General features: G+C 38.8%; 1 protein-coding gene across 3 annotated transcripts in view; it reads right to left on the bottom strand.

Annotated features, from left to right (window-relative positions):
- Positions 1 to 6,767, bottom strand: part of SPARCL1 (SPARC-like 1 (hevin)) — a 67,966-nt gene extending 61,199 nt beyond the window's left edge. The window contains exons 1-2 of one of the 3 annotated variants that reach the window (XM_011990743.1): positions 6,690 to 6,767; positions 4,757 to 4,812 (exon numbers count right to left, since the gene is read on the bottom strand). The gene's annotated coding sequence lies outside the window, so the exon portion shown is untranslated. Of the gene's footprint in view, positions 1 to 4,455; positions 4,459 to 4,756; positions 5,599 to 6,689 lie in introns of those variants that run through there. The other 2 variants (XM_011990745.1, XM_011990744.1) reach the window with 2 other exon arrangements.
- Between the last annotated feature and the right edge of the window lie 368 nt (positions 6,768 to 7,135).

Below are 7,135 nucleotides of genomic sequence, written 5' to 3'. Positions count from 1 at the left end.
CTCTATTCATTATATTTAACTCACTGGGAGATTCCAAGTTCAAAAAGGCCATTCATGTCAGAGTAAGATCAAACTGAAACTTACCCAATAGTCCCACAGACAGATCTTTTTGAAAAACATAGAAACTGACCCTCCTGGTCTTAAAGTGTGAAACTTATATTTGTTTTATGGAAGTTCCTTCCTCAGGACAGGACATTCAGGCTCCTACAAAAGTATCAAAGAATGGAAACTCACCAGACCACTGCAGCAGGTGCCTAACCCCCTTATTCACCTTGATTGTTTCCATACCCCTCCCTAGTTCTTATTTTCTTACACATTGTTACATTTCTCCCCTGCTATGTAATCCGGTAGTTTTAGTCAGTCAGGGAGATGGATTTGAGACTGTGCGCCTATCTCCTCAACTGCAGCACCTGATTAAAGCCTTCTTCATTGGCAATACTTGTTGTCTCAATGATTGGCTTTCTGTGAAGTGAGCAGCAGGACTTAGACTGGAACCTTGGTGTTTCAGTAACAAAATGATGAAAAGAACTGTAATAACCACTACTTATTGAGAATGTACATTCATTATTTTAGTTAATCATACAATGATCATCTGGGCATGGTGGCTCACACCTGTAATCCCAGCACCTTGGGAGGCTGAGGCAGGTGGATCACTTGAGGCCTGGAGTTTGAGACCAGCCTGGCCAACGTGACAAAATGCCATCTCTACTAAAACAATAAAAATCAGCCAGGCATGGTAGCACATGCCTGTAGTCCCAGCTACTCAGGGGACTGAGGCACAAGAATCACTTGAACCTGGGAAGTGGAGGTTGTAGTGAGCTGAGATCATGTCACTGCACTCTAGCCTGGGCAACAGAGCAAGACTATGTTTCAAAAAAATAAAAATAAAAATAAATAAATAATACAATGATTTTATGAATTAGCTGTTATCCACATTTCACAAGTGGGGGAAACTGAGGCTCCTGAGCTTAGCAGCCAACCTTTACCATGGGTTAGATACTGTAATAAATGCCTTACATGCTCAATCTCATTCAATTCCCATGACAATTTTATGACTGTTATTATATCTATTTCACAGATGAGAAGACAGAGGCACAGAATGGATTAGATTAAAACAACTGGAAAGTATGAGTGCCAGGATTCAAGTCCAGGCAGTCTGCCCCAGAATTCCCCCTGCATAACCACTACACCACAGCACATCGTGAAGATGGGAGGAAGCAGTGGGAACTTGAAAAACGGATTTATTTCAGGGTGTGCTGCAGTACGTGTACCATGTGAGGCCCTTTCTATTTCTCTTCCTTTGCCTTCCCAGTTGTTTTTCCCCTGTATGCCACAGTAAACTAGTCACTGTTTCAGCAGCTCTCTTGTTCATTTTTAAAATACCTATTCACTAAATCTTTAAAGGAAACATTTAGCTACTGCAATGAGTGTACATAAGTTGGTTGTGTAATAGGAAGGAAACAAGCCAGGACTGGAGACTTCATTTCTAAAGAAGGATTTTAAAGCAGACTAAGAGTTATTTCCCAGAGCGGGTCATGAAGCAGGAGTCTCTCTGCACCCTTTCATTGCTATGACGACAGCCTGCTCCTGCTACACACAGCCAGAAAAAGCAGCTGACATTTCAATGCTAGAAACATAGGGGAGAGGTTTACAAAAACGCAAAACAAAGACAAAAAAAACAACAAAAAAAAGACTTTTTCGTTTGAATTTCAGTTAGGAAAAATATCCCCCGGAGCAAGTCAAAAGCCCTATTCTTGCCTTTAGAAGAGATAAGAAAGAAGAAATGTTGGGGGCCTTCCATCTTGTCCAAGTAAGCCAATAAAACAGAACTGACAGCAAAGCAGCATTTCTTCTCACTCTGTGTAATGGCAAGCTGACACAGAACACTTCCTTTGGTTTCCTTTGACTCGGCCATTAAGAAGCTACTAACTGATGCAGCAGTGAAGACTCATAGTAATAAATACCTCGTGTTGAGCCCCCCCACCAGGGGAAAATAGTAGAGTCAGATTTACTTTTACATTTCTTTGGATTAAAAAAGCCAATTCAAACTTGATCTCCATTGTTACTACCAGAGATATCATTGCAAGTATGTAACAGAGGCCTCACTGATATACGAGATTCCTTATAAGCAACCAGTCAACTTTCCTATGTGTTTACTTCTCTGCCAAGTGCTATACTTGGCATTTAATAAACATCACATTTGATTCCTACAACAACCTCATTTGTGTGTAGTATTATCCCCATTTTGCTAAACAGATGGGTAAACTGAGTCCTGCAAGTGGGAAGTAACTGCCGAAGCTTACTCTACTTGTAAAAGGCAGAGTCAGGATTCTAGCCCAGATGCACTGGACTCTGAAGCCCATGCTGTGTCCACTCTGCTGTGCTGCCTCAGAGGCATAGACCTGGCATTCATATTTTATTATAGAGCAAAATGTGTAAGTACAAGGAAGAAACCCTGAGAAAAGATCTAGAGTCAGTTCCCGTTCTACGGAATTTCAATAAGGACAGATAGTTAATCCAGTACTTTCATATTATCTACGATTGATTGATTGCTTTAATGTACCAGACATGGCTCTTTTCTTCCCTTAATTCTTACAACAAATCTCTGAGGTAGCTACTGATTTTATAATCTCATTTCCGTGAATGAAGAGACTGAGGCACAAAGAGATTAAATTGTTTGCCCAAAGTCACAGAGCTATTTAGTGGTAAAGCTTGGATATAAACCATAGTCTTATATAAACCGGGTCCATATGGTCAGATATAAATCACAGGTCATGGTCTTACTCACTTTATTAGATTGCCTCCCCACCTTTGGAACAATCAGTCAAGACCATGCACTCTGGTTTTCAAAGTTCTAAACATCTTTTGATGACTAAGACAAAAGCCAGGCTAGCTCCAGGTAGTGCTATCATTGCTAACTCAGCCTTTGGCAGAAGATGCCCTGTGAGTCCTGTGAGAAACAGACCCTGGCCTTGTTGGACATCTCTCAGGCAGCCAGACCTACCGGGAAATTCTACTGGATTTATTTATGGGGGTCTCCTTCTCCACCGAAGATCATTCTGGAGGGATAAGTGAGGGCTACATGCACTTCAAGTCTTCTAACAAGTTGTTTATGCTCTTCTTGGTGGAAAAATGTTCCCAACCTGTTCTGGACATGGTGTTAAACTTAAGTAAAATAGCAGTGTTTAAGTCAACTGAGTAAAAATAACAGTCAAGAGGAAATGAAATAAATAATCTTTTGAAGTTGTCCAGATACATCACTACTCATTTTATTTCTGTCATCACTATTATTTTTACTTAGTTGATGTGTGAATCTGTGCCATGAGAAGCTATTGGGGATTAATTCTCAAAAGACCTGGGAAGGAAATGCCAGTACTCTAATTGCTCAATGGCTGTGTGAAAATTCTCTGAAAGAAAAAGGCGAGGTTCATAAATAACATGTGCATATTCTTCTCCAAAATGTGGAAAGTGGCACTAGTTGATTGGATGATAACTAGATTAAATAAACTGCTCTGCTTTGCTAGATCTTATTAAATGAACAGAAATATAAACTTAAATCTTTCCAAAGATGGTGTTTTTAATAAAAAAAATCATAGTTAACAATAGGCATAACCATCAGGTTCAACTGAGTAAGCTGTGAACTGAAAAAAGCTGGTGTCTACGAGAAAGGGGGGAATTAAAAAAAGAAAAAGATTTCTGCTGACTTGGACTGAGTGAACATTTCTATTCAATGTGCTTAGGCCCTGGGCCAGAGGAGAGCTCAGATACAATGCCAAGGTGACATATTTAACCTCTTTGCAGATTAAAGGCAGTGCAAAAGAGATACTCTTTCTGCAGTACCTCTTGGTGTACTGTTTCAACAGTATTGATCTGCAGTTAAATGCATGGGTTTTTTTTTTCTTTTTCTTTTTCTCTTGCAGAGTGACCTTTATTACCTGGGAAGGATGAATAAGCACAACTTACGTTATTGCTTTATTTTAGAAAGAGAGTCAGAAACGGTAGTACATTATAACATGAGTTATCATAATCTCTTTAGCTAGCTCTTTAATTATCTCCCCTTTTTGCTTTTGTAAGTAAGACATCATCAAGAATTAGAGAAACTTTAGGTCTATGTGTGAGCCTCTTAACAAATGATAGTAGGAAGCAAAAAGCAATTAGTTATAAAGCTGTAAAAGGGAATCAAGAGAGGAAAATAATCACAATAACTTAAAAATAATCAAACAAGAATATAGTATAAAAGGAGAAATTTTCCTACCTTTTGGAAAAGCAAAAAGTTCCGTTTCTACATTGCTGTTAGGTGCAGGAGACTGAATAACTTTAGATTATTTAAACATGGAAAACATACAAATTATTTGATTTGAAAGGTTTTTTTTTAAACTACCTTCTTTATAGTTTATTTCATATATGTAATAAAGTACTTCTACAAAACACATTTCAGGATTCAGGCTTCACTACGATCTGAATGCTACTGAGGCAATCAACAGTTCCACATTTCTATTCTTGGTCTTCACTAAAATCACCATCATTTATTAGTACTTGTTATTTAATTTCGCAAGAAACAAGAAAACATGAATACAAATTGTAAAATTCTCTATTAACTATCTTTTCTGTAAATCACACAAAAGTTTTTTTTTTTTTTTTTGGTAAATAAATGGCTTTGCATTATTTAGGCAAAAATATTTGACAGCTTTATCAGATCACGCAAATCAGCTTAACAAATGCAATTAGATAATGCCATAAATTTATTAAAACTTACCTTTAAGTAAGGGGCTGGACCGAGAGCCGCTGCAGAAAACTGAAGTTGAATCCCCCCTGCCCACAGACAGGGAATAAAAGTTTGACCAATACCCAAGAAAAACTCTTTAAATCCCTTTCCTCGTTAGCTCTGCTTCTTTGCCCAGAGGCACATTCAAGTCTACTGGAGTTGAAATTCTGCTGCTCTGTCAACTAGTGGGGGTCTGAAGTGACAGACGAGAATTTGGAGGTTGGCACCAGAGAGTATTTCAGACTGTCATCGTTTTTGTTGCAGATTCCTGGATTTCCCTAGCAGGCTGGCCTCTCACTGCAAAGGCTTTACAGGCAGTACATGCAAACCAAAAGGGAAAGAGCTAATTCTGGAGGCGTGGATGGGGTTAAGTTTTCCCCTTAAGCTCTTGTTCTCAGAGCCTCATAACTTGGCCAGAATATAAGCACTTGGCTCTTTATGCATTTTTTTTTCTTTTTCAAACAACTCTGAGAGGTTTTATAAGCAGCATCCCTTTTTTGGAGTTTTTTATTTTAAGTCCTTGAAAAGAAACTCCATGCTGTTGTTTCTTCCTAAAGGAAATTGGGGAGTAGGGATTAAAGGAGGGAAGAAGAGAAATTGTAGCAGACGCATTTTTGCATTGCTCAACTGGAAATTGTTCTAACAAAGACAGTCTGAATTTTAATAGGCGGATACTTCAGATATCTTAACCTTCTTTGAATGAGCTTTGGAAATGTACATATATAAAATTGATTGCTCCTTATAGATCACTTGTATGCTGATTCAGAAATGTTGCCGTTCTCCCCCCAACACAACTCCTCACTGTAACTTCATGATTATAATGGTTAGTCTCTAAGAAGGAGGTTTCCCATGAAAAAGAATGGAGGTGCGCACTTATTTTTGGCCTGGCATTCTGGTTATTTGTAGATGTGTCTAATCTCTTCTACTGCTACTTCTACGTTTGTCACACATTTATTATCTGTCAGGCACTGTACTAACAGCTTTTTATGCGTTATTATCAGTTGATCCTCACGACACATGGCAAGTCTTACTGTGTTCCCATTTGAGGGGTAGTGTCATACAGTGGTTGAATTGGCAGAATTTGAGGCCAGCCAGCTTGGATTTGCATCCTATATTCACCACTTCCTAACTATGACCCGGGACAAGTTATATAACCTCTCTAAAGCATCAGTGCTTTTATCTATGAGACAGGGATATACATATGGAAATTATGATAACATCTATCTCAGGCAATTGTTCTGAGTTTTAAGTTAGTTAATATGCATAAACTGCATAGAACACCCCTGTCATGTGGTAGCCACTCAATAAATGTTAGCTATTATCATTTACATAGGAGGAAACTAAAGCTTAGTAAGGCTGAGTGGTTTTTCTAGGGTCTCCAACTGTAACTTACAGGATGGGATTCCAAATCAGCTACCATGGCTGACAGCCACACTTGTGTAACTTATCTAGAATACCTGTATTATATGATATAGACATATATATATACCATATCTGCTTCTGAGCAAGCTGTAAGCTCCTTGAAGGAAGGGGATGTGCCCTTTCTGCATTCTCCTGGTGCCTAGCACAGTGCTTTGCATACTGTAAGTATTCCATTAACATCAGATGAATAATTATAATTTAATTTAATTTAGATTTTCTAAATATATGCCAAAGTCTGGCCAAAAGCAAAAACACTGATAAAAACAAAATAAAACCAAAATAAACAAAAAAATCCCACCTACAATTCTAGGCAAATATGCCCTCAGCCAAATCTCTCCAAACACTTTAGAATTATGTGCCCTATTTATTTTCAGAACACTGCAAGAAAAAGGTAGCAAGAATTATCTCTGTTTTGCAGTCGGAGAAATTTGGGAGCAGAGGAAACTGGGCACTTTGCCTAGGAGCCAAAAACAAGTCACGGTGCAGCTGGGAACAATCTCACGTCTCTAGAATCAGGATAACTTGTTCCAAACTGCCTTTCCCAGGACAGGATGAAAGGACTTGATGTCTTTTTGCCTCAGACAATAGGATGTTTTTCCTTAGCCAAGGTCTAGGGGTTGAGCAATCTCCTCCGAGGAAGGATGAAGGGGTGGGCAGTGTTTGACCATGCTTCTCCCTGGTGTCTGTGCACAGCTGCTCTGAGAACTGTGGAAGACACAGACCATTTTTCCAAGTCTCCCGAGGGGCGCAGGAGCAGTGAGACTATTGAAGAATATGTAAGAAAAGCATTTCTGAGGATTTGGCCCTAGTTTGCTAAGGAAAATTTTCTTGGGGACTCAAAATATTAACGTGTTAGTCTAACTAGCATTCCCCATTTATTTGAGATGGTGTTGTAAGATTGATTTCAGGTGATTGCATCGATTCCACAAGAATGTAGAAAAAATATTT

This window comes from Mandrillus leucophaeus, unplaced genomic scaffold (assembly GCF_000951045.1).
Source record: "Mandrillus leucophaeus isolate KB7577 unplaced genomic scaffold, Mleu.le_1.0 Scaffold381, whole genome shotgun sequence".
Taxonomy (NCBI): domain Eukaryota; kingdom Metazoa; phylum Chordata; class Mammalia; order Primates; family Cercopithecidae; genus Mandrillus; species Mandrillus leucophaeus.
The sequence above is the reverse complement of the archived record's forward strand: the minus strand, read 5'-3'. Positions and strand labels throughout refer to the sequence as shown.